General features: G+C 41.3%; 1 pseudogene; it reads right to left on the reverse strand.

Moving 5' to 3' along the window:
- Positions 1-10,175, reverse strand: part of LOC109919855 — a 64,979-nt pseudogene extending 54,804 nt beyond the window's left edge.
- Positions 10,176-23,955: the final 13,780 nt, after the last annotated feature.

The following is a 23,955-nucleotide window of genomic DNA, read 5'->3' on the forward strand; positions in this document are numbered from 1 at the left end:
AAAAGCTTTTCATTGTACTTCTACAATGGAGTACATGACAATAAAAGACATTCTATTCTAAAGGATATTCTATTCTAAGTGCAACTGGTCTGTCAGAGATGCTGGTATCTCTAGATGAGTGATTTGTTTTCTTTGCCCTGCATAATAATAGTTACTATTTTATAAGTAATTTATTGTGTTAAGTGCTCTGTGATGTTTCATTATGGTAAAATACTCTTATCGATGAAAGTATTTTACTGTAAGTCTGATGTAATTATCACCTGAGCTATCCTTTCACTGTTACTGCCTTTGACATACAATCTCACTCTTAACAGTAAGAAATCTAAATATTTTATGTTATTATTGAAATTAGGTTTTATTTCACAAAGAATAACAAATATCTGTCATTGAGTTTGTATCAGTAGTTCAATCTGTAAATTCAACTTTTGTCATGAGACATTCATGCTTCCCTCTTGTGTCTTACATCATCAGAAGCACTCAACATGAATTATGTTAAGTATAAAGTTTTTTCATTTATCAAAGATTCCACACTTTAAACCTTTAGTTTCTCAGCTAGTTAGGGCATCCTTTATGTGCACATCTATCTTTCAAGAGCCCGCTGTAGATAGATATAGAATCAAAGCATTGATATTGATATTACACCTTTCAGCCATCCCAAAGCACTGCTCTGAATATGAATTATTTTCAAAAGCATTCTTGGCTATAAAGGCAAATGCACTGCTGATTTTCTGCAGAGCAAGAGATGAAGGAAACTAACAAGAGCAATAGGAGAACTCACTGCTCCTCTCCAAACAATTTTGAACATTCACCTGCACTGACCGACAGGAACCGACTTAATTTTTTATACAAAGGACAGTGAGGAATGCATTGATAGACTTCAAGTGGACACGGACAGATTGACGGAATGGGTAAGGACATAACGAATGAAGGGAGAATAATGACATGGTACAAAATGGGCAAAGTGACCTAAGAGTGTTTGGGCAAAAATTTATGGAAGTTGCTGGCATGATAATGCAATTGATAAAGTATTTGGGTGTTATGAATAGAGGCATAGAATATAAATGAAAGGAGGAAATGCTTAGCCTGCATAAAACAGATGAATGATCCTGGCCAGAAAAATTGTACTCAATTTTGGGCACCATGCTTTAGGAAACATGTGCATATTTGGAGACAGTATGGAAAGATTTGGTATAAAGTTTCTAGGGATGAGGGATGTTAGATATGTGCATAACTGGAGATATTGAGGTTGTTCTCTGTCTAACCAGGAAGGTTTTATATAATGGCAAACTGTTCCAATGGCTAAAAATCAGGAGGCATTGACTGACATTATTGAGTTGAAAAACTGGAGGTGACAAGAGGAAAAATCTTTTTGTGTGATACATGCTTGGGATTTGGAATGCACTCCATATCGGAATGCTGGATACAGATTCAATAGTAATCTTGAAAAGAGATTAGTTGAATATGTTAATGAGGAAAATATTGCAGTTATAAGAGGGAAGAGTGAAGAAATGGGACTAATTGTCCCATTCAAAGGAATGAGTAGACATTCAATGAACTAAATAGTGTGCTGCAACGTTATACCACCCCGTGGTTCTGTGACTTTATCCCATCCTAGGTAAGGATTAAGGGTTCATGTTCTTAAAGGTTCATATTGTTGAATGGGGCTTGAACGCCACCTACTAAACACAAGTGTACTACTTCTGTGAGCTGAACCACACCTCCATTATAGAATAATTACGGAAAATTCATGGTCACAATATTTCAATGCTTGTAAAGATCAAAACTAATTATGTAACATACTATTGTAACAGTTACTTCACAAGCACAGGCTAAGTAGCTCAATTAGTTGAGAGCAAATGCAAAGCCAGCAGTTAATTGATTCAAATCCTTCTAAAGTGACAAAATGAACAGGCACCTTAGGATGCCTATTAGCATCTTAGCCTTAAAAATCTGGATCTTGCAAGGGACTAGATCATGTTTATCGCAATGTTGCAACATCTCCTCACTCTTTGATAATATTTGGCATTTTAAAGATTTCAAGGCCAGAATTTTGAACTTAGAAAAGGGCAATATGAGCGTGCGTAAACAGAGCTGGCAGAAGATGTTAGGGGATAGGGCAATGGAAATGCAGACATTTAAAGAGATAATCCAGATGCATGGAATAAATAGATTGTAATAAGAAAGAAAAATTCCAAAGAGAGGACCCACTATCTATAGTTAAACAAAAAATGTTAAAGATAGTATCAACACACAGGAAAACCGTATAATCACAAAAAGGTGGGTTGTAAGTCAGAAAATGGGACAGAATATTTAAAAAAACACAAGGGAATGAATACATCAGATTAATAGGGAGAAAAAGGTTAGGGTAGAAGAGAAAGGTGGGTAGAAATATAAAAACAGATAGGAGGAGTTTCTACCAAAATGGTTGAAGCTATGCAGTCACACTGCCATTGGGAAAGTCCAAGCATGTGAATCGACATGGCAACACATGCTTCTGTTTAGGGAAGCCACTGTCATGGAGGAGGCAGAGGAAAAAAGTTAGAGGGAATGAGACAAAAACAAAAATTGCTGGAGAAACACAGGAGGCCTGGCAGTATCTGTGGAGAGAAAGCAAGGGCTGCATTGAGGACAGTGACTTCTCATCAGAGTGAATATTGGTTTCTACAGATATTCGAGAAAGAAGAATTAGTGAAGAGTGTAGTCCTCGAGAAAGTGAGTCAGGTGAATTAAGAATGGAAAATTAGTTCATAGCAGATGAAATTATGAAGAATTTTGCATGGGTTTTGACTAAAGAGGATGGAAGTAACGCGTCAGGAAGAGCTATAAGTCGTAAAATGAAAGGAAGAGAAGAACTCAAGAAAATTACAATCAGTAGTGATGTGGTACTGAACAAGTTACTAGAGCTGTGGGCTGACACAAGATCTTTCTTCTTGCGGAACAATCAAGAACTAGAGAGCACTGTTTAAAAATAAGGCATCACCCATTTAAAACAAAGATGAGGATTTTTTTTTCTCACAGAGCATCATGAGCTTTTGGAATTCTTATTAAAACAAATGTTGGAAGTGCAGACTTTGAATATTTTCAATGAAAAGTTATGTTGATTCTTGATATGCAAGGGGTGAAATGCTATCAGCGGTATGTGGGAACGTAGACCAATCAGATCAGCTCTTATTGAATGGCAAAACAGGCATAAGGTGCCAAATAGCTTATTCACATTCCTAAGTTGTATATTCACATGCATGGATGTAAACCTTAGGAAGAAGCTGTACCTCTACTTTTTAAGATTAGAATCAGCACTTGGTTGCCATCTAATATAGGCAATAATGTGTAGGGTAATTGCTGCAACTCATATTTTCAGTAGGACAATGTATCAAATCACAAATGTGTTATATTCCAAGGATTACTGGCTTACAGTATTCTTGTCTGGTCAGCAACAGTGTGATACCATGTTTGCAGGATCATTATTCACATTGGCATGTCATGTCCCCTGAAGTCCATGGTGTGATCATACAAGATCTTTCACATCTTTCTGAGGTGACCAACTGGATCTTGATTTAATGATCCATCTGAAAGGTGTCACTCCTGATAGTGCAGCACTCCCTGAGGATGTATTTCAGTATCAGTCTTATTGGTGCGTTAAGCCCTGCAATGGGGCTTGATCTCGATAATCTTCTGCTTCAGAAGCAAGAGTGCTATTAACTGAGTAATATCTGATGCAATTATAGGAGAAAATAAACTTGGAGATAAAGAAGAAAACATCTGGTGGAAACCAATAAACTAACCAACCATATTTTAGATATTAAAGATATCAAAGGATATGGAGATAATGTGGGAACATCGCATTCAGGTAAAAAATCCACCATTATCTAGTTGAATGGTGGAGCAGGCTCAGTGGCTAGGTAAGGTTACTCTTGCTCCTACTTCCCATGTTCTGTTATGCTTTGCTGGGTATTGCATTGGAAATCGAGCCCTGCTATTCCTGGAGTCTTCACAAAAGTTAAAGATTTTTTTTAAAGTATGCAAAATTCCCTGACTTACACAAATTTCAGACTGAGGTTGACAGAAAGCTTAGGCTAGGTTTCTGTACTTAACACCAATTACAAATAGATAGACTCCAGTTACAGATAAACAATTTATGATCAGCCTAAAGCACTGCTAATTAAAACTCTAACCCCATTATGAATTCCCTCTTTACACACACATACCAACTGACATAAAAAGAGAGTGTCATGGACTCAAGGAGAGACTGGGAAGGCAGTGCAGTAGCCCCTGTCTACAGGTGTTGTTGAGATGATCCTTGAGCTGATTAAAATACTTCTTCTCAATCTTCCTTTTCCAGATACTTTCACTTATTTGCAGGAGGCGCAGAGTGACTGATTCACAATAGTAAAGATCTCTGAATTATAAGCCTCCAGTCACAGCTTACAGAAATTAATGAAGAGAAATAAGCTGGTTATCGGGGGGAGGCAATGCCCTAGTAATATTATCGCTAGACTATTAATACTGAAACTCACCTAATGTTCTGGAGTCCTGGATTCAAATTCTGCCATGGCAGATAATAGAATTTTAATTCAATAAATAATCTGGAATTAAGTGTCTAATGATCACCATGAAACCATTGTCAATGGCTAAATAAAACCCATCTAGTTCACAAATATCCTTTAGGGAAGGAAACTGCCATCCTTACCTGGTCTGGCCTACATGTGATGCCAGACCCACAGCAATGTGGTTGACTCCTAACCGCCCTCTGAGCAATTAGGGATGAGCAATAAATGCTGACCTAGCCAATGGTGCCTTTATCCCATGAATGAATTTTTAAAAAATCCTCAGACTTGAGATGATTTTTTTACTGCAGAGCAGAAACACAGCTCTTTTGTTTCCAGAGATCTAATTGCTTCTGTCCAAACTTCCACACCTCCAAGATGTGCAGATATGGGGGAAAATCACTTCATTGTTGGCAGCCAGGAAACCTTTGTCATCAATTAACTGGTCACTAGTCCACAGACTAATCAGCTACTTGGTGCTGGCCAAATTTATATTTACTCACATGTCCCTGACTCCAGTTCATCTGGAACTAGTCTTGCACTCTTGTTTGAACAAGCAGCAGTGTAAACAAAGCTTACAATGGATGTCAAGTTACTTGCTTTTAAAGAGTGCAACAATCTTTCAACAATCCCTTGTTATGAAAACAGTTCTTTTCCCATTTTAGTCCACAATCAAAAACAGAGAAAAATATAAAGATATGGTTTACACAGTTCCTACTCTAACAGTACACCAACACTGTTTTTACAGTTCCTACTCTACAGAACAGTACAGATTTAATGTAGTTGGCAAAATAATGGAAGTCAACATAAGTGGAACTTTCTTTATGCAGAGAGATGTTATATCTAGAAGTGATGACACAAGTAGATTCAATAGTAATTTTCAAAATAGAACTGTTTATATTTTTGAAGTGAGAAACTTGCAGAACAAATGAGTAAGGACGATGGCAGTAAATGGAAATAATTTGATGATCCTTTCAAACAGCTTGAACAAACATAATGAATTGAGCAGGCTCATTCTAGTCCTGCACCAATCTGATATGTAATACTATGATAACATTACTTCTGTGATAGAAATACTTGATTCATAAGCTTGTGTTTCTGTTGCATTGACATCTGCAGCAGATTGCCTACATGACAAATATTGTAAAATTTAAGATATTTCATGAGATTCACTGAATTAAATATTTTTATTCCATGGATACTGTTTAAGGTATGTGATATAACAGGGATGGATTGGGGATAGAGAGACATTTGCTCCCATTAGACAGAGGCAACTCCCCCTTGCAATGTATATGTGCAGAGAAATGGAGTATTATGTTTCCTCCTCCTTAGAAGGCTGCAGACATGGTGTTTCTGGGGCAACAGCACTGAGAAAGTCAAGGATCTGAGTAGGTCTTTGACAAGAAGCAGTCAGTTTGCCAAAGTAAACATATCCAGTACTGGATATATCTAGTACTATATCCTGTACTTTCTGAAGAAGGGTCTAGGCCCAAAACGTCAGCCTTCCTGCTCCTCTGATGCTGTTTGGCCTGCTGTGTTCATCCAGCTCTACACCTTGTTATCTCAGATTCTCCAGCATCTGCAGTTCCTACTATCTCTCTCATATCCAGTACTTATTTTCATTTTGTTAAATGGTGTAGCATGTGAGCAAGTTCAGTGGGAATGGAGATTCGGAAATAGTCAACATTTAATTTAAGTTGTTGTCTTTTAAGTATCGCCCTTTGTCCTCCTTGCTACAGCTACAATGCAACAGGCAGCTTTCCAGTCTTGCCCTTATTGTCATCAGCCTCTGGAGATTCTCCCTGATATTTAACTTTGACTTGTCAAATAAAGCCTAAAGGAAAACTGTGCAGCAGCACGTCACCTTGGATACCTTTGCAGAACTGTCTGATAAGACATCCACAGACATGCCAAAGCTAGGCAATCTCATTCCAGAAGACTTCACTTTAAATCATCGTATCCTTGTAGAGATACATGCTTAATTTCATATTGTTCAACTGTTAGTCATGGGATTTTTGACTGACATCATGAGCATAGGTCAAGAGACTTATTCCGGCTGCCCAGAATGTACTTATCTATTTCAATAGTCCATGAAGTATTGGTGCCACTATTTGACATGATGGACCAATCACAAAATGATTGGCAAAACAATAATGCTGATACTTTATTTGAAGATGAAACTATATACAGATAGCGTTCACTGGGAGATAAATTTAATATATGTTATATTTCTTCAGGTTGACCAACAAATCTTGGGACTGATATATCATATAACATGGAGGCAGATAGTGACTGACAGCTGTTTAAGATGTGGAATGTTAAAGGTGGAAATCGTCACCAGTTGGTTTTGTAAAAATGCAATGTGGTATTACTAACAGTACTTGGCAGCGTCTTGTGATGTGATGTGATGCTGATGTTGCATTTCACCCTTTGTTTTACAAGGGTTATACCATAGCTAAAATGAATCTATAAGAATTGCATTAATAAGACCCTATATTGCTGGGAACCCAATCTCCTCCTGAATCGTTTATTGGTAAGATAATTCACTTTAGCAAGGCCAGCAACTGATTGAGCAATGCTGATTAATGGAGGCAACTTAACAGGAAATGCTCAGGCACAGAAAGTCCCATCCTGGCCTTAGATAAAGGTTGCAGATCAGGCAGCACATTTCTGAGAATGTTGCTCTGTTACACAACAATCTCCTCAAACCTTTCCCAAATTCCTATGGCATGTCTTTTGTTTCACCTGCTTGGATATCAGTGTGACTCAGATAGCATGGAAAGGTCTTTTGGAATTCCTCCTCATCTTCCACAAAGGATCCCACCCTACTGATCACAAATAGTTAAAAAAAATCAACTAAACAGAAAAGAAAATGAAAGAACCAAAAATGAATTCTGCAGAGGATAGTGTATGTATGAAATGAGCTGCCAGAAGAGATGGTGGAGGCTGGTATAATTACAATATTTAAAAGGCATCTGGATAGGTATATGAATAGGAAGGGTTTACAGGGATATGAGCCAAATGCTGGCAAATGGCACTAGATTAATTTAGAATATCTGGTTAGCTTGAACAAATTGGACCGGAGGGTCGGTTTCCATGCTGTACATCTCTATGACTCTATTGTATCTGGATTTTGTTTAGAATGCCTTTGCAGCAACTTTAGTACCAAAAGACAAACAAAAACTCTCCAAAAGAGAGCAACATGTCTTTAAGAAGATTGTTTTTTTCCTTAAAGACTGAGAAGGTAGGTTCAAAATGTGCTAGAACTTTATTTACTGGACTGCCACGTGAATTCTACTGCACAGGAACTTTGGCACTAGAGAGCACCTTTACTGCAGCACATTCTGTATATGTTAGAGAATTATTAATGGCAACATATTAATTTTTTCCAAGAATATTTATATGCGCAGAATTGCTATAAATCAGTCCCTGGTTTAAGATGGGCACTGGGCCAATTCGCCTTTTTAATTACTTATCATGTACAAATATCAGCATTGAAATGTGCAGGCTTAGGATGATAAAATTCCCGTTTTGGGAAATCATATTGAAGGGAACTCCAATGAGGGGTCAACATGTAATTCTTTCCCTATGTTCAGTACAATCACATTTAAACAGGTTTGCTTCAAAATAATAAACAATATAAAAGAAGGTTCTCCTGGAGAATCATAAGATAAATGATCCACCTCAGTGCTGTCTTGTGCTATGCCATTGACTTGTACCCATCTCTGGTAATGCCCTCGTCCTGTTCAAAACCAGTGTTATCATCACTTTCATTAAAACAGGCACCCAAGTATCTTCATTTTCCAATTCCCTTTGTTTCTAAAATCCTGGAATTTGCCAATGCCTCATAATTTCATGAGAGCTTCCAAATTAGCTTTTGCCTTGCTTATAGCAGTATGACAGCCTTGGTGAAATCAACAAATGGCATCTTTTATGACTATACCAGTAGCTATTGGTTTCACTATAGACATCATGATCTTTCTACTACCTTCAACAGCATTAATTATTCCACATATTCCATATAAAGTAGCTCCCTGTATATTTTCAAGAAAGGACAGATACAAAAGAGTCCAGAAGGACAATTTATTCACACAGAGGGTGGTGAGTGTCCGGAATGGGCTGTCAAATGTAGTGGTGGAAGAGAATACAATTTTGTCATTTAAGAAACACAGATGGGATAGTTATGGAGCGATATGGACCAAATGCAGACAAATTGGACTAGTTTAATTTGTGAAAATAAGGTGGTACAGGCGTATTGTGCCGAATGCTGTAGACCTCCATGACTCTATGTGTTAGACCTGTTCTTAAGCTAAGATCCCTTTGTACAGAAGTACAGTCTTTTTGGAAAGCACATGGCCCAAATGATTTCTTGGAATGGATTTGATGGTCTGAAGGCATTGGTTTTTCAGAGTATTATTTCCCTCATTAGCCCTTTGCTTTTTCCTCTGCTAGAGCATTATATGGTTGGTAGGTAAGTTGGTGAGAAAGTGGTAGGGGAAGGTGAAGAGGGAATCAAGTATTTGCCCTGATGATTCAATGATCATTTTACAGAGCTGTCTTGATTGACCAACTGCTCTATTCCTGCCTCTTACTGTGGTATGTTTTTAATATGACTTTTTCTGCAATCCATCTCCATGACGTTAGCTTTTCTTGGATTCAGTCCCAAAGTCACACCACCAACTCCAAAACATGCTTCTCTCATGACTTTAAAAGCCTCTCATGTGTGCCCCACATCTCTATTCTTCTTCCCCACATTTATCTACATGTTTTCTCTCAACAAAGCCAAAGTTAGCATGTAGTTAGCTGGCACATGCTGATTTTACTCAGCTTTACCACCAGACTTCAATTTCATTTTTACCAGTGTCCAATGGAACGTAGAGCTGAATGAATTATTAACAGTTTCCATCCTCTTTGGCTCCCACCGTGGCTTCTGTGTTCTCAAAGGTTTGCTCCACTTCCTTAAACCCAACCAGGAAGCTTCAACCCTCTCTTCCACCTGTCTGGGCTACCATCACTTTCTTTCATTTTGAGAATATTTCTTACCTTCTGCTGAAGTGCCAGAGACATGTAAGAAGCAATCACTCAGGGTCTGATTTTCAAATGTCGACGGGGTGAAAATCGATGAAAATCACTGTCTTGGAGGTCATTAATGATTCTCATTGGATTACTTCTGGAATAGTCCTGAATTTTCAAAATGCTGGCAGGGTTGGGAACAACAGATACCAGCACACCTCCAATTGACAACTCATTCAAGCTCCCTTAGGATTAATAAATTTAAATTGTAGGAAAAATACAGCAGGCTAGCAGCATCTGTGGAGACAGAAAAAGAGCTAATATTTTGAGTCCAATACGCCTCTTCCCAGAAATGCTTGGGCTCAAAACATTAACCATTGACCAGAGACTGACCTGGTTAAACCATCTAAGTATTGTGGTGACAAGAGCATGTCAAAAGCTAGGAATCCTACAGCAAACTGATTTCCCGAAGCCTGTCCACCATCTACAAGCCACAGGTCAGGAGTGGATGAAGTAATCCTGACTTACCTGGATAGATGCAGCTCCAACACCTAAGAAACCTGACATCATCCAGGGCAAAACAGCCCACTTCATTGGCACCGCAATCACTCCAACCATCATTGATGTTCAGTAGCAGCAGCATCTACATGATGCCTTACAAAAACTCGCCAAGGCTCCTTAGACAGCATCCTCCAAATCCATGATGACTGACATCTTGAAGAACAAAGGCAGCAGATTGTTGGGAACAGCACAATCTGCAAGTTCACTTCCAAGCCCCACTCACCACCCTGACTTGAAAATATATTACCATTCCTTCAGTGTCGCCGGGTCAAAATCATGGAGCTGCCTTCCAGATGGCATTGTGGGCCAACCTACAGCAAGTGGACTGCAATGGTCAAAGAAGGCAGCTCACCATCAACTTCCCAAAGGCAACTAGGGACAGGCAATAAATGGTGGCCCATCTAATTAGTAAATTAAAATAAAATCTGTTTCTTTCTCCAAAGATGCTGGAAACCTGCTGAGTTTCTCCAGGACTTTCTGTTTTCATTTTAGATCTCCAATGATTGGAGTATATTGCTTTTGTATCAATAAGCTCCTTTAGGAATTTATTATCGGCAGGGGAGGGTGAGGACAGGATTTTCAAGGGAACTTTTGTGCCCAGCTGTTGGATTCACTGCAGGGACATCTGTAATTTAAACAAAAATTCTTGAAAACTAATGTTTCATGGTTTACCTTGAGCTGGACCAAAGTTTGTACATCTATTTTTCCTGCATGATTACCTTCCTCCGTGTTAGTGCTGCTGTCCCTCAGAGGAACTGCCAACTCTATTGATCAAGCAGTTCCCATCATGGCTGCCATCTGCCACCACCTTTGGTATCACCATCCCATCACCAATTGATGCCACTAATTTGGCATTGAGTTCACCTCTGGGACAACTTTAAAAAATTACAATGAAAAAGTTGCATCCATAAGCCATAACAATGAGGTGTTGGATTGGGACCCAGAATCCATCTATGCACTAGCTTCCCAAAGGAAAGAAAAGAAATTTGACTGGAGAAAAGTAAAGTGTACATCAATATGGAATGATTGAATTGTGCAGGACGATCCTTTAAACAAAGATTAATGGTCGGCAAGTGTAATTTCTAACAAAGTTATTTTTTAATTCACCAATTGGAATGTATTTCCATGGAGCCAGGATAAAATTCAAAACTGTCAGAAAAGATTGTTGGCACTTCCCTAACACTAACCCACTTCAAAACTAAATTCAACTCTTGTTGCCATGTGCTGCGAATAATGCAGCAGTGAAATGGCTGAGATGATTACTCTGGAATGGCATAATTGCTTCTGTTCAGCATGTTCAATCTATGAATTCAGCATTGATGTAAAGAAATTTCCACATTAAAGTAGTTCACCATGAGCATCAAAAATGACTTATAATAGTCATTAATGAATACTAGGCAAGTTTTTTTTTCCCATTCTTATGGCATTTCAGTTAAGTAATTACATTTTCTCTACTGCACATTTTAGTACTCTTTATAATGCTAAAAGGGAAAAAAATGCATGACAATGCCTATATATTCATGGTGACCTTTCTTGTCGCAGAGAGGCCAATATTTTGAAAAAAACAGGTGGGGAAATGTGACTAGTTTACTATTTAAAACACTGTTTATATGTTTTCACAATAACTCAATTTTCTATGAACGTTTAAATATCCTTAATTGTTGCTCATTTTCAGTACAATGCAATTCTGCTACATTTCTCCAAACCATGAGTGATTTGGATTAAATAGTTGTTGTTTACTATAAATGCTTTTATGCTGTCACCAAACTATTTTGGAATAGAACTATTCGTGTTAGTTTGAGTTGACTGACCACTGAGACACACACCCAGTGATCTAGGTCAGGGGCTGAGGGCAGTTCCCTGTTCCTTTGTAGCTGTTTATATTTCTGTTTCAGAGAATGTACAAAACATAATAATTATGCAGCGGCATGGGCCCCCAGGAGCCAGTGGTCTGTCAGTTTTACTGTCAGAATTGGCACAGGTGCTGGGAGTAGAGAAAAGTTTAAAAAAAGAAATCCTTTCCAGCAGCTTTGTGTGAAGTGAAAGACAATCAAAAGAATATGCTTTTCAGGCTTATTGCCAAGCCCCAAGTGCTCAAATATGTGTGTTAGTTTTTAAAATTCCTCCTGGATTATCTTTAAATAGGGAGAGGACATCTGCTTTGCATCTTACTGAAATCAGATTTGCAAGCATCTTTAGTGCAAATTTGGGAAAGTAAAATTATTTTTTGATGCCACAAGTGGCTTTAGAAGGTTAAACTGGTGTCTGTGGTGCATGCACACACTTCTGGTGTGGGTCATATTGGATACCAATTGTGTAGTTGTTATCGGTATGCAGTGAGCAGCACAGGTAGAGCATGAAGTCAGCTAGAGAGTAATGAATTGATGCCTTTTTGAAACCGAGCAATCCAGCAATGTCCTCTCTTAACCTCACAAGAGTGAGCTCAGCAGCAGAAAGGACTGTCCTACTGTGCTATTTAAAGGAATCATTGACTACTTAAAAAAATAACAAAGAACTATGGATGCTGGAAATCAGAAACAAAAACCGAAAAAAATCAGCAGGTCTGGCAGCATCTGTAGAGAGAAAGCACAGTTAACATTTTGGGTCACTGGAGGGTCATTGGACCTGAAATGTTAATTCTGCTTTCTCTCCACAGATGCTGCCAGCCCTGATGAGTTTTTTCATTAACTATTTAGAAGTTACTGGCGGATTTCTTTTGGCTCTTGCTTCATCTCTGCAGGTGTTTGATGCTCACTAGAGTTCTTAGATGTTACTAAAAGTCTGCAAGAAGTCAAAAGACTTGGGCCTGACTTTAAGAATTCTGCACAGACTCAGTTGCTCACAGATAGTAATAGTAAACAGTCTACTTGGAATACAGCATGACTGGAAGAATGTGCAGAGGTGTCACAGAGCAGGGCAAACTTCACAAATTGGGAGGAAGAGGAGAAGGAGGAAAGGGCGAAAGGGCTGTTAGCCTGAGGCTATTGAATAGAATTCCTACAGCCCTTTAGCCCATCGAGTCCACACTAACCCTCTGAAGTTTATCCCACCCAGACCAACGCCCAACCCTATTCCTATAAGCCTTCATTTCCCATGGCCAATCCAACCAGCCTGCATACTCTTGCTCAGAGAGTTCAGGGACGAATCTCTCACCTGAATTTGAACGATGAAATGTGTGAGACATTTATGGTTCAGTGTGGATTTCCTCACTGAAATCCGCCATCTGCTATAGATTAAACTGCAACATCAGAGCAAACTGAACACTACACTGTCAGTGATGGTGGAAGTGAGCATAATTATTAACATTTATGTGTTGGGTCTCTTCCCGGAAGAAGCTGGAGATATATGGAAGATCGCATTGTAATGTAAAAAGAGTCATGCCAGCCAAATCCAATGTCCTGGAAGCACCCATGATGCCTTCATTCCACAGAAGTGTTCTGTGTCATCTGCATCAGAACCATTGTGTCAAACCAAAGAATGTCTACTGGACAACAAGGAGTATGCATTGATAATGTGGGTCAGCACAGCAAGCACACCACCTGTCTATCCAGTTTATATACAATGAACTCCATATTAACAGATGAAATGAGAAGATATTGCGGTGTGGAACAATACTTCCACAGTCTGAACCATTCTGGAGGATCTCTGCAATAATCTACAAAGTGTACAATAATAGGATATACAAATGGTGATTGTGTAACTGATAACGTGACTCTAACATCTTTAAGAGAAATTGAGACAAGACTGGAGAAACATGAAGACAAATGTCTTAGGTTCTACACCAGAGAGTTGTACTTGATATTACTAAAGCAGGGTTAACTATGAAGGAAGTACTCTATTTGCTTACCTACATCTGACTCTAGATGCACAGTAATGTGTTTGACGATTTATTGCCCTCTGAAATACCCCACGAGCAAGTCATTTCAAGGCCAGAAAATGCTCACTTCCCATGGATGACTAAAGAAAATAAATACAGATGGAAATTATCGTAATGTTGGATCTGAGTTCTGAAGTGCTTATGGACATATGGAACTTTTGGACGATCAAAGATTGCAAGTCAAGGCTGACTGAGAATGTAACTTCTGAGGATGGAATTACTGACTGTCAAAAAACTCCCTGTATGAACCCTTGAAGTATTGCACCTTGTAGGTGAGGGTGATGATGGCACAGTGGTGTTGTTACTAGACCAGTTTTTCTTTATTTATTCACAGGATGAAGGCATCAGCTGGCCAGGCAGCATTTATTGGCCATCCCTAATTAGCTAGAGGGCAGTTAAGAGTCAACCACATTGTTGTGGATCTGGCATCATGTGTAGGCCAGACCAGGCAGTTTCCTTCCCTAAAGGACATTAGTGAATCAGGTGGGTTTTTCCTGGCAATTAACATTGTATTCATGGTCATCATTAGACTCTTAGTTGCAGATTTTAAAAAAAATTGAATTCTAATTTCACCATCTTCAAACTTGGGTCCCCAGGACATTAGCTGGGTCTGTGGATGAACTGCCCAGTGATAATACCACCAGCCATCACCTCCCATTATAGAGCTACAGGCTTGGGAGAGAAGGGTTTAAATCCCACCATGATAGATGGCAAAATATGAATTCAGTCAAAGAAAATTTGGAGTTGGTGTGCGAAAAGAGCAGTTAGTCTGATGGTGACCAAGTAAGCATCGAAAAGTTATTATTAAAAACACGTCCATTTTACTAATGGTCTGTAGGGAAAGCAATCTGTCATTGTTGCCTCACCTACATGTATCTCCAAACCCACAAAAATGTTGTTGCTTCCTACTTGCCTTCTGTCATGGAGAGAGGCAATCACCACAAGAGCAAATAATGGATGAGGAACACAAGCCGGTCTTTTCAGTGACACCCACATTCCATGTGAGAATAATAAAAATAAATCTTCAAAGACAAACTTCAATGTACAGAGGTGCCAGAAAACCTAAATGTCTCCTCTCAGCAGAAAGTCGTCTCCATGTGAGTTATATTCCAGAAAGTGTGTATGAGTCAAATTACATGTTTATCTTTCACCATTCCAGAAAAAAATGGAAAAAAAAAGGCTAAAAATCAATTTCAGTCCCTGGTTTGTTCATTTCAGGGACTGATATGCTAGTATAGATGAGGGTGCTATGAAGGTCACAGCCTGAGGCTAGCTATGAGTCATCCCTGCAGTACAAGTAGAAATAAATAATACTTTCTCGGTCTGAGTGCTGGAAGGCAGTCATCACTGGGAGGAAAACAGGACAGAAAAATTTCAGTTAACCCACAAAGCTTAGAACGTTAAAATCAACTGCCTTAGTGCCTAAAGTCAATGCTGCTGTTCTCATCCAAAGTAATGTTCTGCCTTACACTCTCCATGAGAATTTCACACCCATGTATCTTTTATCCTACCGTGACTGATTTGTCATTGCTATGTGTGTGAAGTGTGTCGCATCTAATTGGAGAAAGCCTGGTTAAATTGGCTCTCTTAAAAAAAAAGTTCATTTGGACTGGCAGAGAGGTATCCTCAAGGAAGAAGACCCTTTTCATACACATTGTTGTGACCAACCAATAGACTGGGTTAATAAAGAAGGTGAAACCATTCATTCCTCTTCACCTGGGGTATCTTTTTATTCATAGAATCCCTACAGTGTGGGAACAGGCCCTTCAGCCCAACAAGTCCACACTGACCCTCAGAGCACCCCACCCAGACCCATCCCCCTATAACCCACCTAATCTACACATCCCTGAACACTATGGGCAATTTAGCATGGCTAATCCACCTAGCCTGCACATCTCTGGATGATGGGAGGAAACCCATACAGACACAGAGAGAATGTGCAAACTCCACGCAGACAATCACCTGAGGGTAGAATTGAACCTGGGTCCCTGGCGCTGTGAGGCAGCAATGCTAATCACTGAGCCACTGAATCACTGTGCTGCCCTCTTCTTTATGGAACTGCAACAAATTGGGGACCACATCTGGGGGATTTGTGCTAACAAATAAAAGAGTGAATAGAATTTTCCATTCACTGTCGTGAGTGGCATGGGCAATAGCGGAAGCGTCAGGGAAATATGGCGGGAATAAAAATATAAAATTCCTGATGTCAAGAAAATACTCTCCGATCGTCCCCTAAAAGTTTAAATGATGATTCCTACATCATACTAATAAGTAGTGACTACCCAATTTCCATATATTTGCATCTCATTGTTAGCTCATTTTGCCTCATTTCCATGCAGCTCCCAATCTCCCCACCTCACCAAGAAACTAGATCATGCTAATTCCTGTCATGAACTGCCAAGCAGTTACTTGGCAGCACAATTTGCTGCTCGCATCTCTGGATGTTGATCCAAATCCACCATTGACACCACTTCCGGACGTGGTGCATGGAATTCCACCCTTCATCATTTGGGTATTGCCAAACCACCAACCTCACTGTAACATCATGGTTACTTTCTGACCAACTCTCCCTTGATTTCAGCCTTTCTGGGTTTCACAAGGGAGCGCAGGGATATTTATGAATTGCACGCTGATTCCGGGTCACATCGCATGCAGTAACATACGTGCATCTTGTGCATCTTTATATGATCTTTATGGCTGTTAGCTTCGTTTTTAGCACTCATTCAACTCAGGCTCACTTCAAGGTTGCCAGCCTCTTTGGCTTCCACTACATCCTAGCACAGAGAGAGAGCTAGGCAGCTTTTCACTGTTCAGAGCCCAGGGCAATCACGGAGATGGACATGTTGCTCTATGGCAATGTCATACCATCAACAAATGCCAGCAGGAAACACACTGCATGTACTTCAATCAAATGGGCACATTTAAAAGTCAAAGGGACCAGTCCTCAATGGGATTGAAGGGGACTACAGTCAATCAGAGGCTAGGGTCACAATCAATCAAGGTGCTTGTCTGGTCTCAGTACAGGAGTTGATCACGTTGAATCAGGTACTTGCTCTGACCAGATTCTAATGATCACTGAATAAAATCTGAAAGAACTGCAGATGCTGTAAATCCGGAACAGAAACAGAAATTGCTGGAAAAGCTCAACAGGTCTGGCAGCATCTGCGGGGAGAAATCAGAGTTAATGTTTCAGGTATGAAGGGCATGGATAGGGTGAATAGACAAGGATTTTTTTTCCTATGGTGGAGAACTCCAAGACTAGAGGGCATAGCTTTAAGGTGAGAATGGAAAGATTTAAAAATGACCTGAGGGGTAGCTTTTTCACACAGAGGGTGGTGCATGTATAGAATGAGCTACCAGAGGAAGTGGTGGAGGCGAGTGCAATTACAACATTTAAAAAGCATCCGGATGGGTAAATAAACAGGAATGGATAAATGGGATATGGGCCAAATGCTGACATATGGGACTAGGTCAGATAGGGATGTCTGGTAAGTGCAGATGAGTCGGACCAAAAGGTCTGTTTCCATGCTGTATGACTGTATGCAGTGGAATCTGTTTGGGAAATGCAATATTTGGGTCAAGTCTTGTTTGAATAACTGACGGTATGTAAGCTAGAGATGAGTCATTGTGGACTTGTTGGGCTGAATAGCCTATTTCCACACTGTAGGGATTCTATAAAAATGCATGTGAGTCTTGCAGCATTAGTGAGCATTAGAGAATGTGTGAGGGTGTTGGGCAGTATGAATGTTAGGTATGGGTGATGAATGAGAAATTGTTCATAATGGAGTGATGGGGGGAGTGGTAGAACAGTACAGCACAGTACAGGCCCTTTGGCTAAAATGTTGTGCCAACCTATTATTCTACTCTAAGATCATGCTAAACTGCATACCCTTCACTTTACTATCATTCATGTGCCTATCCAAGAGTCACTTAAGTGTACCTAATGTATCTCACTCAACTACCACTGCTGGCAGTGCATTCCACACACAGAACCTACCTCTGACATCTCCTCCATACCTTTCTCCAAACAGCTTAAAATTACACCCCCTCATGATAGTCATTTCTATCCTGGGAAAAAGTCTCTGGCTATCCAATGTATCTATGCCTTTCATCATCTTGTACATCTCTATCAAGTCACCTCTCATCCTTCTTTGCTCCAGTGGAAAAAAACCCCAGCTCCCTCAATCTTTCCTCATAAGACCTGCCCTCCAGTTCAGGCAGCATCCTGGTAAATCTCCTGTGCACCCTGCCTAAACCTTCCACATCCTTCCTATAATGAGGCAACCAGAACCGAACACAATATTCCAAGTGTGTTTAACCAGGGTTTTATAGAGCTGCAGCATAAGCTCACGGCTCTTAAACTCAATCCCCCCACCAATGAAAGCCAACACACCATATGCCTTCTTAATAGCCCTATCAACTTGGGTGGCAACTTTGAGGGATCTATGGACGTGGACCCCAAGACCCCTCTGTTCCTCCACACTGCCAAGAATCCTGCCATTAACCCTGTATTCTGCATTCAAATTCAATCTTCCAAAATGAATCACTTCACACTTTTCTGGGTTAAATTCCATCTGCCACTTCTTTGCCGAGCTCTGCATCCCAACAATGTCCTGTTGCAACCTACAACAGCCCTCCACACTATCCACAACTCCACCAACCTTCATGTCATTGGCAAACTTACTAACCCACCCTTCCATTTCCTTATCCAAGTCACTTATAAAGATCACAAAGAGCAGAAGTCCCAGAACAGATCTCTACAGAACACCACTGGTCATCAAGATCCAGGCTTAATACTTTCCATCTACTACCACCCTCTGTCTTCTATTGGGCAGCCAATTCTGTATCCAGCCAGCCAAATTTCCCTGAATCACATGCCCCCTTTCTTTCTGAATGAGCCTACCATGGGGAACCTGATCAAAATGCCTTGCTAAAATCCATATAAACCACATCCATTGCTCTGTCTTCATCAATGTGTTTTGTCACATCCTCAAAGAATTCAGTAAGGCTTGTGAGGCATCATGTGCCCCTCACAAAGCCATGCTGACTATTTCTAATCAAACTGTGCTTTTCCAAATAATCATAAATACTATCTCAGAATCCTCTCCAATAATTTGCCCACCACAGAAGTAAGACTGTCTGGTCTGTAATTCCCAGGATTATCCCTATTCCCTTTCTTGAACAAGGGAATAACATTTGCCACCCTCCAGTCATCTGGTACTACTCCAGTGGACAGTGAGGATGCAAAGATCATCGCCAAAGGGGCAGCAATCTCTTCCCTCGCTTCCTGCAGTAACCTTGGTTATATCCCATCTGGCCCAGGGGACTTATCTATCCTCAGTTGTTTTCAGCTGTTTCAGCGGCGGGAGTCCGGGAGGAAGCGCGAGGGCAGCCTGGGAAGGTAAGCTTTTCGATTATAAAAGTCTTACCTCGCGTGACTGCGGCCTTTCAGTTGTTTCAGCGGCGGGAGTCCGGGAGGAAGCGCGAGGGCAGCCTGGGAAGGTAAGCTTTTCAATTATAAAAGTCTTACCTCGCTTGACTCCATTTTTGGAGTGAGTGAGGTAATATATTTGGGCGGTTGCTTTACCCGAAACACTACCTAGGTAGTGTCTCCCACCCATCCTCCTCCTCTAACCAACAAAAAAAGGTTCTGAGCACTGATTTGGTAAGGCTACTAGTTTTTTTTTATTTGCCTGTTTGGGAATTCAGAACAGTGGGAGTGGATGTTAGGGCAGTTGTATGCTCCTCCTGTAGAATGTGGGAGGTAAGGGTCACAACTAGTGTCCCCACTGACTTCATCTGCGGGAAGTGCACCCAACTCCAGCTCCTCAGAAACTGTGTTAGGGAACCAGAGCTGGAGCTGGATGAACTTCGGATCATTCGGGAGGCTGAGGGAGTAATTGAGAGGAGTTACGGGGAGGTAGTCACACCTCAGGTACAGGAAAAAAGTAGATGGGTTACAGTCAGGGGACGGAAAGGGAACAGGCAGTGCAGGGAACCCCTGTGGCCATTCCCCTCAAAAACAAGTATACCGTTTTGGATACTGTTGGGGGGGGCGTACTTACCAGGGGTAAGCCATGGGGTACAGGTCTCTGGCACAGAGTCTGTCCCTGTTGCTCAGAAGGGAAGGGGGGAGAGGAGGAGAGCATTAGTCATTGGGGACTCCATAGTTAGGGGGACAGATAGGAGTTTCTGTGGGAACGAGAGAGACTCGCGGTTGGTGTGTTGCCTCCCAGGTGCCAGGGTCCGTGATGTCTCAGATCGTGTTTTCGGGATCCTTAAGCGGGAGGGGGAGCAGCCCCAAGTCGTGGTCCACATAGGCACCAATGACATAGGTAGGAAAAGGGATGGGGACGTAAGGCAGAAACTCAAGGAGCGAGGGTGGAAGCTTAGAGCTAGAACAAACAGAGTTGTTATCTCTGGTTTGTTACCCGTGCCACATGCTAGCGAGGCGAGGAATAGGGAGAGAGAGCAGTTGAACACGTGGCTACAGGGATGGTGCAGGAGGGAGGGATTCAGATACCTGGATAATTGGGGCTCATTCTGGGGTAGGTGGGACCTCTACAAACAGGATGGTCTACACCTGAACCAGAGGGGTACCAATATCCTGGGGGGGAAATTTGCTAATGCTCTTCGGGAGGGTTTAAACTAATTCAACAGGGGGATGGGAACCTGAATTGTAGCTCCAGTGTACAGGAGGTTGAGAGTAGTGAGGTCATAAATAAGGTTTCAAGGTTGCAGGAGTGTACCGGCAGGCAGGAAGGTGGTTTGAAGTGTGTCTACTTCAATGCCAGGAGCATCCGGAATAAAGTGGGTGAACTTGCAGCATGGGTTGGTACCTGGGACTTCGATGTTGTGGCCATTTCGGAGACATGGATAGAGCAGGAACAGGAATGGTTGTTGCAGGTTCCAGGGTTTAGATGTTTCAGTAAGATCAGGGAAGGTGGTAAAAGAGGGGGAGGTGTGGCATTGTTAGTCAAGGACAGTATTACTGTGGCAGAAAGGACGTTTGATGACAACTCGTCTACTGAGGTAGTATGGGCTGAGGTTAGAACCAGGAAAGGAGAGGTCACCCTGTTGGGAGTTTTCTATAGGCCTCCGAAAAGTTCCAGAGATGTAGAGGAAAGGATTGCAAAGATGATTCTGGATAGGAGCGAAAGTAACAGGGTAGTTGTTATGGGGGACATTAACTGTCCAAATATTGACTGGAAACGCTATATTTGGAGTACTTCAGATGGGTCAGTTTTTGTCCAATGTGTGCAGGAGGGTTTCCTGACACAGTATGTAGATAGGCCAACAAGAGGCGAGGCCACATTGGATTTGGTACTGGGTAATGAACCAGGCCAGGTGTAAGATTTGGAGGTAGGTGAGCACTTTGGTGATAGTGACCACAATTCAGTTATGTTTACTTTAGCGATGGAAAGGGATAGGTATATACCGCAGGGCAAGAGTTATAACTGGGGGAAAGGCAATTATGAGGCGATGAGGCAAGATTTAGGATGCATAGGATGGAGAAGGAAACTGCAGGGGCTGGGCACAATTGAAATGTGGAGCTTGTTCAAGGAACAGCTACTGCGTGTCCTTGAGAAGTATGTACCTGTCAGGCAGGGAGGAAGTGGTCGAGCGAGGGAACCGTGGTTTACTAAAGAAGTTGAATCTCTTGTCAAGAGGAAGAAGCAGGCTTATGTAGAGATGAGGCGTGAAGGCTCAGTTAGGGCACTTGAGAGTTACAAGTTAGCCAGGAAGGACCTAAAGAGAGAGCTAAGAAGAGCCAAGAGGGGACACGAGAAGTCTTTAGCAGGTAGGATCAAGGAAAACCCTAAAGCTTTCTATAGGTATGTCAGGAATAAAAGAATGACTAGAGTAAGGTTGGGGCTGGTCAAGGACAGTAGTGGGAAGTTGTGCGTGGAGTCCGAAGAGATAGGAGAGGCGCTAAATGAATATTTTTCGTCAGTATTCACACAGGAAAAAGACAATGTAGTCGAGGAGAATACTGAGATACAGTCTATTAGACTAGACAGGATTGAGGTTCATAAGGAGGAGGTGTTAGCAATTCTGGAAGGTATGAAAATAGATAAGTCCCCTGGGCCGGATGGGATTTATCCGAGGATTCTCTGGGAAGCTAGAGAGGAGATTGCAGAGCCTTTGGCTTTGATCTTTATGTCGTCATTGTCTTCAGGAATAGTGCCAGAAGACTGGAGACTAGCAAATGTTGTCCCTTTGTTCAAGAAGGGGAGTAGAGACAACCCTGGTAATTATAGACCAGTGAGCCTTACTTCGGTTGTGGGTAAAGTGTTGGAAAGGATTATAAGAGATAGGATTTATAATCATCTAGAAAGGAATAATTTGATTAGGGATAGTCAACACGGTTTTGTGAAGGGTAGGTCGTGCCTCACAAACCTTATTGAGTTCTTTGAGAAGATGACCAAACAGGTGGATGAGGGTAAAGCGGTTGACGTGGTGTATATGGATTTCAGTAAAGCGTTTGATAAGGTTCCCCATGGTAGGCTATTGCAGAAAATACGGAGGCATGGGATTGAGGGTGATTTAGCGGTTTGGATCAGAAATTGGTTAGCTGTAAGAAGACAGAGGGTGGTGGTTGATGGGAAATGTTCATCCTGGAGTTCAGTTACTAGTGGTGTACCTCAAGGATCTGTTTTGGGGCCACTGCTGTTTGTCATTTTTATAAATGACCTGGATGAGAGCATAGAAGGATGGGTTAGTAAATTTGCGGATGACACCAAAGTTGGTGGAGTTGTGGATAGTGCGGAAGGATGTTGCAGTTACAGAGGGACATAGATAAGCTGCAGAGCTGGGCTGAGAGGTGGCAAATGGAGTTTAATGCGGAAAAGTGTGAGGTGATTCACTTTGGAAGGAGTAACAGGAATACAGAGTACTGGGCTAATGGTCAGATTCTTGGTAGTGTGGATGAGCAGAGAGATCTCGGTGTCCATGTGCATAGATCACTGAAAGTTGCCACCCAGGTTGATAGCGTTGTTAAGAAGACATACGGTATGTTAGGTTTTATTGGTCGAGGGATTGAGTTTCGGAGCCATGAGGTCATGTTGCAGCTGTACAAAACTCTGGTACGGCCGCACTTGGAGTATTACGTACAGTTCTGGTCACCGCATTATAGGAAGGATGTGGAAGCATTGGAAAGGGTGCAGAGGAGATTTACCAGGATGTTGCCTGGTATGGAGGGAAGGTCTTATGAGGAAAGGCTGAGGGACTTGAGGCTGTTTTCATTAGAGAGAAGAAGGTTAAGAGGTGACTTGATAGAGACATACAAGATGATCAGAGGATTAGATAGGGTGGACAGTGGGAGCCCTTTTCCTCGGATGGTGATGGCTGGCACAAGGGGGCATAGCTTTAAATTGAGGGGTGATAGATATAGAACAGATGTCAGAGGTAGGTTCTTTACTCAGAGAGTAGTAAGGGCGTGGAATGCCCTGCCTGCAAAAATAGTAGACTCGCCAACTTTCAGGGCATTTAAATGGTCATTGGATAAACATATGGATGATAATGGAATAGTTTAGGTTAGATGGGCTTCAGATTGGTTTCACAGGTCGGCGCAACATCGAGGGCCAAAGGGCCTGTACTGCGCTGTGATGTTCTATGTTCTATGTTCTCTGTTCTCATGTTTTTCAAAATTTCTAGCACATCCTCCTTCCTAACATCACCCTGTTCGAGCATATCAGCCTGTTTCACACTGTCCTCACAAACTACAAGGTCCTACTCACTGGTGAATACTGAAGCAAAGTATTCATTAAGGACCTCCCCTACCTCATCTGACTCCAGTTACAAATTCCCTCATCAGCCCTATCCTTACTCTGGCCATCCTCTTGCTCCTCATATAAGTATAGAATGCCTTGGGGTTTTAATCCTACCTAAATCCTACCTAAATCCTACCTTAATCCTACCTGCCAAGGCTTTTTCATGACCCCCTTCTCGCTCTCCTAA

The sequence above is a fragment of the Rhincodon typus genome, chromosome 7 (genome assembly GCF_021869965.1).
Source record: "Rhincodon typus isolate 14 chromosome 7, sRhiTyp1.1, whole genome shotgun sequence".
In the NCBI taxonomy this organism is placed as follows: Eukaryota; Metazoa; Chordata; class Chondrichthyes; order Orectolobiformes; family Rhincodontidae; genus Rhincodon; species Rhincodon typus.